We start from the raw sequence: 7,870 nt of genomic DNA, 5'->3' as shown, positions 1-7,870 counted from the left end.
GAACGAACGAACGAACGAACGAATATCTTATTCCACATGCAGGCAGAGAATCATGGATTGATATTACAGGAAGACAGAACTCAATTGAACCATAAGAGCAGATTGGATAAGTGGAAACAAACCAGAGAATTGGGAAGCTCCCTTTTGCATGTTCAGGCTGCTGCTAAACAGCCATGTCTCTGGAATGTCTTGGTTTGGATTTAACATTGAGCAGGTATTGGATCCAATGGCTTAGCTGACCCTTCCAATATTACGCTTCTATGATTTGGGTTGTTGCATATTATGGGTTTGTCTCGCTTATTTTGGCCATGTCATCTGAGGTGGGGGGAATTCACTGGAGAAAGCAATTATGTTTGGAAGAGTTAGCGGTAAAGGGAAACTAGAGTGCCAAAGAACACGGTGGCTGGACACTATCAACGCTGACACCAGTCAGAGCATAGAACAACTCAGAGAAGTAGTGCAAGATTGGAAGATGTGGAGAGACCTATTGCAAACTAGTAGTCTTTTTCTGGCACCGTTCTCAAGCTTCACGCCATTCTTTCTTATTGTGAGCAGCTGCCTGCACCAGATTTTAAGCAGCAGAATGTGTTTGTAAAATAAGCAAATGTATGATTGGTATAATTTGCACAAAAGGTAAACGTTCTGAAATTCAGCTGCCATCCTTCCAAGAAGAATAAACAAAACAGCAGTAAAAAGCCCCAACAAATCATTTTTAGAACTGTGTTGGATTAATCATTCATTCACTTAGTTTATTTGAAAAACATACTCCTACGACCGACCATAAGGATGACAAGTTAGCAGTGTGTTATGCTGCCTCCGTGTGGCACACTTAACTAGTCACCTTTTAAAAATTAATATTCTGTTGCTTTTAAAATAATAACAAAAACAAAAAGGAACAAACACAGATACATACGCCATCAAAAAAACACATACCTCCTTAAAAGGTGAAAAATACAAAAGAAAAATAAAAAATGTACAATATAAGTCATTACAACAGTAAACAGTTACAATTCTATAGCCAATTATCTAATGCAAACATTCTCTCTCTCTCTCTCTCTCTCTCTCTCTCTCTCTCTCTCTCTCTCTCTCTCTCTCTCTCTCTCCATCATCTATCTCTACTATCTATCATCTCTATATCACTTCTATAACAATCATGCTTTTTTTAACCCACTGAATTTTATATAAATGAGTCCCATATTTCATTATATTTATCCACACAAGGTCTATTTCTGTATGCAATCTACTCATAAATATAATCAGACTTTTAATCTATTGAACGTATGGGACCATTCATTTATCTTTTAATGCTGCAGTATCATTGTAGCTTGTCTTAGCTCTGGGTAGCTACTCCCTCTTTGCAAACAACTTGGGTATCCTGTGTTAAAGAAGTGGCTTTCCAAGTGCTTTTCTCCACATAATTTTGTTGAAAATGATACCTCACAGAGAAAGGCTGAATGGCTAAAAACCCCTTAGCACTTCCAAATATGAATGGGGCAGATTACAAATTCTTTTTAATAACACATTGGAATAGTTGAATGGGAACCTTGATGGAAAGATGACCTCATTCACCTAGGACTTAAGAGGACTTAAGACAGCGGTTCTCAACCTATGGGTCGCGACCCCATTTGGGGTCGATCGACCATTTCACGGGGGTCGCCAAGCAAGGCTGTCCGCCATTTTTTCCCCTTTTCCGGCAGGTGCCTTACCTCCCTTGGGCTGGGCCAGCTGGTGGTCGGCCTGCTCCGTCTCTGCCGCTTGCCAGCTATGCCTCGGCCGGCGCAGGGGGTGGAACCACGCATGCGCGGTGCTCCCGGGCAGGGAAAGTCCTCGACTTATGACCGGTTGGGTAGTCCTCGACTTACAACCGGTTTAGTCCTCAACTTATGACCGGTTTAGTCCTCGACTTACGACCGGTTTAGTCCTCGACTTACGACCGGTTGGGGGTCGCGGCATTAAAAAGGTTGAGAACCACTGATTAAGAGGATATAAAATAAAAATAATTGCTTCACTGTAGCTTTGGGGCTACAGTTGTCATTCAACACATTTAGTATGATTTCAGAATAAACCCATTTTCTGGGCTCACCCACTACATCTTTGTTTCTCAACTTGATATCTTTATGATGTATGGACTTCAACCACCCAAATTCCCCAGCTGGCTGTGGAATTCTGGGAATTGAAGTCCACTTATCATAAAGTTGCCAAAGTTGAGAAACTGCACTACTGAATCTATAAACCAAACCAAGAGACTGGATTGCTACTGCCTGCTGAACTACAAACCAAGTAATCAAAGTTAGCATTAACCAAGCTTAGCAAGTTGTGTAAATGAAGCCGCCAGTGACAGTGTACCTGGGAAGCATGGTCAATGCTGAGACATCCTGGATGTTGTAGAGCCCTGGAGGCCAATCTTTGGCAGCCACAAAGTCTTTAGTTGACCTGGTTAAGCATGTGTTGTGAACTCAATCTTTATGACACATTTCATTTGTGCCAAGAGGGTCTGGATCTTGCATTTGCATAAGGTCATGGGCAGTAGAGTTAAGATGTGGAGTTGTTTCAAAAGATGATCCATTCCAAACATTCTGGTGGGCTTCTGTATGTGATCATCAGAAATGTTGTGTCTGGAGCCTTGAAAAATACCTCAATGTCCTGGCTGTTAGATTATTCTGTGGAACAATCCATCTGTGCCTCATTCACTGGGAAGTTGCAGCGTGGCTTAGTTACTGGGTTGAAACTTAGGAGATCCAAGTAAAACACATATCCTGTTCTGTCACACATATATGCAATGTTTGTCACTTAAGGCCAGCAACTTTCCTTCAGTTCAAACTACGGTACCTTACAATGCTGTTATTGTGGGGAGTGTTACCATATGTATTCTACTTAAACACAGGATATAACTGCACCCCACTATTATTCCACATTCATACTGCACTTAGTTATAAGTGCTTAATAAATAAAATGACGACTGTTACTAAAACTAGTTATTAAATAATATTTATTATATAATCCTATCCAAATAATTATGGAATTATTTCAATTCAACACAAGGGAGGAAGAGAATTCTGAGCACGGAAGAAATAATCAGCCTTGGTTTGTGCAAGTGATAAATGGGATAGATTCATAGACAATGCAATTCAGGATGTCATACAAATCGATCTAGGAAATTCAGAAAGCTCAGACTCAACCAGCGCTAGCAGGAATATCTGAACTGGTTGGTGAAGAAGGATAGTAGGTGTTCTGATCATGAATCAGAATGCCCTAATCCAATTAAATCACAGACAGATTAACTCGAATGAAGATGATTTCAAAACAGATATATATTTATTCAGTCAGAAATAATACTTGCTATTGGTAGATTTCGTCTGGACAAAGCAATCTGTGGATCTCCACTAGCAAGTATTATTTCTGACTGAATAAATATGTATCTGTTTTGAAATCATCTTCATTCGAGTTAATCTGTCTGTGATTGAATTGGATTAGGGCATTCTGATTCATGATCAGAACAGTAAATTTGAGGTCAGACAAAGAACATTCCCCCCTGGCTTGTGTCCAGGAAGTCCTGTGATGCCCTTTAGAAACTCCTCCCACTAACCTACTAACATGCTATAGCTGACTAGCTAAAACTACATTACCCATAAGCCATCTCTTAGGGAGACAGCACTTAACCCAATAAATGCCAGATATCTAACATACAGATACATGCTCTAGTCAGGTTCACCACGTTCCAGAACAGTAGGTCATCTAGTATACAGATATTTACAGGTGTAGAAAACCCTACCATAGTATTTATAATGTGCCTTTACATAATGAGAAAACACTGGCTGCTAGAGAATGATTGAGCTAGCAACTTCATGAGTTTAGACAATGCTACCATTAGACCAGAAGATGGCAGCCATTAGTTTACTAAAGATGGAAGGGGAGGGTGGGGAGCTACTATTATGTGGAAATTCAACTATTGTTCTCTCTGCATTTCTAAATGACCGTCATTTTCAAAGAGCTCCTCTGATGATTGTCCCATTCACTGTCAACCACATTGTTACACCTGATGCGAAATGAACAGGTAGGCTCTTGCCTCTGCAGGGAGTTTTGCTGAAAGGAAGGATCTTCGCAGGGAAATGTGGCTGAGAAGAGGAGTTTCAGGAGAAGATGGATTTAAATCAAGACACACAATCTGCTATCTTGAAGCAATTCTCCACCCCCTCCATCTACAGGAGTTCTCCTAAAGTTGCCTCAAAAGAGTCATTTGCAAAGGGATAGAAAGAAGGGATTGTTAAATGCATGGGATTTTAATTGTGCTATCTGTATTTAATGACTGTAACTCGATTTTAAATAATTTAAGATGTAACTCAGCTGGGGCTAATTTAGGAACTGAAGTTCTGCGTGGCTCAGAGTGGAACTAGGAAGTGATGCAAATTGTTGATCTTCAGCGAACTGAGAATGAATTCTCAACAGCTTGTGACTGGAGCTGCATCTCAGGAGTAGGTTTGGGCTGGGTGCTTGAAACAGCAATATTAATAATTGTAAAAGGAGCCCCATATCGGGGCCAGGTAATTTCCAGTGAGGATTGATCTCTATGGTTCCTTGTCTTAGCAAGCCCCTTGCTAGGTGCTGATGGATTAATTTGATTTTTGAAGGAAGCAGTTATGGGAATATGTTCTCAGAGAGTTTTGATAGCCTACATTTTCCTTGACAACGGTTGTATCTGAACGTATGAGTGCTCTCTGTGAGGGACCAGACTTAGAGGAATACAGAACATCTCTCTCCTAATGACCTTCCAGAAGAATGTGAGTTTTTTTTATATATAAGGAACATGCATAAAGTTTGACTGGTGCTCTGCCAGTTCCCATCAGGCACTCCGTGGGTAGAGGCTTCGTAGGTATATAGTTTCTCTTACAGCCCAAGCTAAACTAACTATGGAAAACAGAGCACAGTGACCAGAGAAGAAATGCATGCAGAAATCCCTGTGTGGTCCAAAATAGCTGAATGGGAGCTGAACAGATCCCAGTCCTCAACCACATCATCACCAACATACTCAGTAAGTCATCATAGAACATCATTCATTCATTCATTCATTCATTCATTCATTCATTCATTCCACTTTTAGATTGTTTTTATCCCGCCTTTATTATTTTGTTATAAATAACTCAAGATGGTAATTGTAACTAATTACCTATCCTTCCTCCTGTTGTTTCCCCTACATCAGCAACCCTGTGAGGTGGGTTGGACTGAGAGAGAGTGACGGGCCCAAAGTCACTCAGTTGGTTTTTCGTGCCCAAGGTGGGACTAGAATTCACAGTCTTCTGGTGATTGGCCCAAAGTCATCCAGTTGCCTTTCGTGTCTAAGGCAGGACTAGAACTCACATGGACTGCAAGGCGATCAAACTGGTCAGTCCTAGAGGAGATCAACCCTGACTGCTCTTTAGAAGGCCAGATCCTGAAGTTGAAACTCAAGTACTTTGGCCACCTAATGAGAAGGAAGGACTCACTGGAGAAGGGCCTAATGCTGGAAAAGATTGAGGGCAACAGAAGAAGGCAACAACAGAGAATGAGGTGGCTGGATGGAGTCACTGAAGCAGTAGGCGTGAACTTAAATGGGCTCCAGAAGATGGCAGAGGACAGGAAGACCTGGAGGAACGCTGTCCATGGGGTCGCGATGGGTCGGACATGACTTCGCAACTAACAACAACAAGAACTCACAGTCTCCTGGTTTCTAGCCTGGTACCTCAAGCACAAGACCAAAGTGGGTCTCAGTTGAGACTTGTTTCTACAATGAGACTTTTCTTTGTAGAAGAAAAACATCACTTAAAAAAGAGCAGCTAGAGACAAATGGTCGGGAATGAGAGAAAAGCTGTCATGAGGACTCTATTTCTAAAAACAGTTAATGGGTCAACCTCAGGCCATAGTTAATAGAAGATGGATATGAGACCAGACAAAGCCCAGACAACGATGTTTCTATAAAAAATAGATTTATCAATGACAATTAGATGTTGCAGATCAAATATTTGGTTCTTTTAAAGTAATTTTTATTATAAGATTTTATATAGACTTTAAAAGCTAAAGTAGGCAAAAGGAAAAAGTATAAAAAGTTAACAAAAAAGAAAGAAAAAGTAAAGAAAGTAGCTTTAGAAATTACTATCTTCCCTCTCTCAAATTGCATATCATGGTTCTCTTATTCTCGTAAACAAACCTTTTTAACTAATAAATCCTGAAATCACCAGTTGATTCTTATCCTTTTCCAGCAAAAATCCCATACTTTCCAGTCTTTTATAAAAGTTATTATAGTTCCTTAATCAAGTGATCAATCACATTAATTTAGGTATTTCTGCAAACTTAACCATCTTCGGGATCCATTCCTCACCAAACAAATATTTGTTTTCCTCTGTTCTAAAACCTGCATTTCACTTGTGAAACCTGTTTTCTCAGAACCTAGTTCAGAGACATTTGCCTTTTCTGATCTTGTTATCAATAAAAAGCCGAAAACAATAATTTTGCTACTTCTGAAAATAGCCTGTTTACGTTCTGGATTTTGTTCTGTTCGTCAGCTAACCATATGCTTAGAGACTTTGTGGCAAAAATTATGCTTCCTCAATCTGTTCTTCCGGTTGGGAGGCTTGCTCTTCAATCAAGGCCAGAACCTCACTCTGGGGTCAAAGAGAAATCTAGTAGTCTCCTGGCAACCATATACACCTTCTCAAGAAGTTTCTCCACACGCAGTGGCTTGCTGGGAGCATCTCAGTTCAAAGTACTGATTCTGCACGTTCTTGGAATATTAATGTTTATGAATCAAATAAAATGATATTTTCTCTTGCTTCCAAATACTGAATACATATTATGGATGTTGGCTGTTTCCAAACTGAAAAGGTATGTGGTTTCTTTTTTTAACCCAGGAAAGGCAGGAGTTGACAAGGAAGCAGGATGCTGCTGCTATGTTATGAGGCAGAGAGGAAAATTCATAAAGAGGAACAGCTGGATTGCAGTTCAAAATCCCACTCGCTCAATTCCCTTTGATCTCTTTTAAACCACACACTGGAGGCCGTCTACCCGGCTGCAGGAGAAAAGATACACAAGTCAATATTTGCGGTGCTCAGCTAGTTGGAAAACTCCCAGCCCAATCAAATTTCTCTTCTAACCCACCAGCTCTTCCTGGGAAACATGATGATCACCTATGCGCTGGATTATAATGGATCTGGTTCCATTGACTTCAGTGATCTTTGGCTCAAGTTTCTCAGGATGGAATTCAATCCATTGTGAATTGCATCTGCAGGCAGCTGTACGAGTTCAAAGACAGTTCACCTGCCTTACATATTGTGAAATAGTTACCAGGCTATTAACTTGAAGCTTTGACTTCAAACAAACCATTTTGTATCATTTGGGAACAAGATGACCTTAGGGAAAGAAAAGAAAGAATGGGATGCGTTCTCTGTTGCTAAGGAGATCCGGCTTTAGGAAGAGAGAAAAAGATGCAATTGTATATTGAATTGGTGAGCTGGTGCTATTTCAGCCCCTTTTCTGCTATTATTTTAATTGCCTGAACCCTAACATTTAAGCTGTTATTTATATAGACTTCTTGCTTTCAGCCATTATTTAGCATCCCATTGCTAAATCTTCAACCAAACCCCTCATGGGTCCACAGGATGCTACTAATTTATTTGACTTCTAGATGAGTCCAGAATTTCATGTACTCCAGGGGGACAATTGCCCTCCCAGTAACCTTTTGTGATACCCCAGAATGCTTTGTAAAGTCTCCCAGGGAAGACAGAGGAAAGAATAAATTCTCTCTCCCCCCCAGTCTACTTCTCCCTGGTTGTTTGGAAGCTTTGCAAGTGAAATTGCAGATGAGAATATTTTGGGGATGAGAGCACAGGGACAAGTCTGG

The sequence above is a fragment of the Protobothrops mucrosquamatus genome, unplaced genomic scaffold, assembly GCF_001527695.2.
Source record: "Protobothrops mucrosquamatus isolate PMUCROS unplaced genomic scaffold, P.Mucros_1.0 scaffold2789, whole genome shotgun sequence".
NCBI lineage: Eukaryota > Metazoa > Chordata > Lepidosauria > Squamata > Viperidae > Protobothrops > Protobothrops mucrosquamatus.
The sequence above is the reverse complement of the archived record's forward strand: the minus strand, read 5'-3'. Positions refer to the sequence as shown.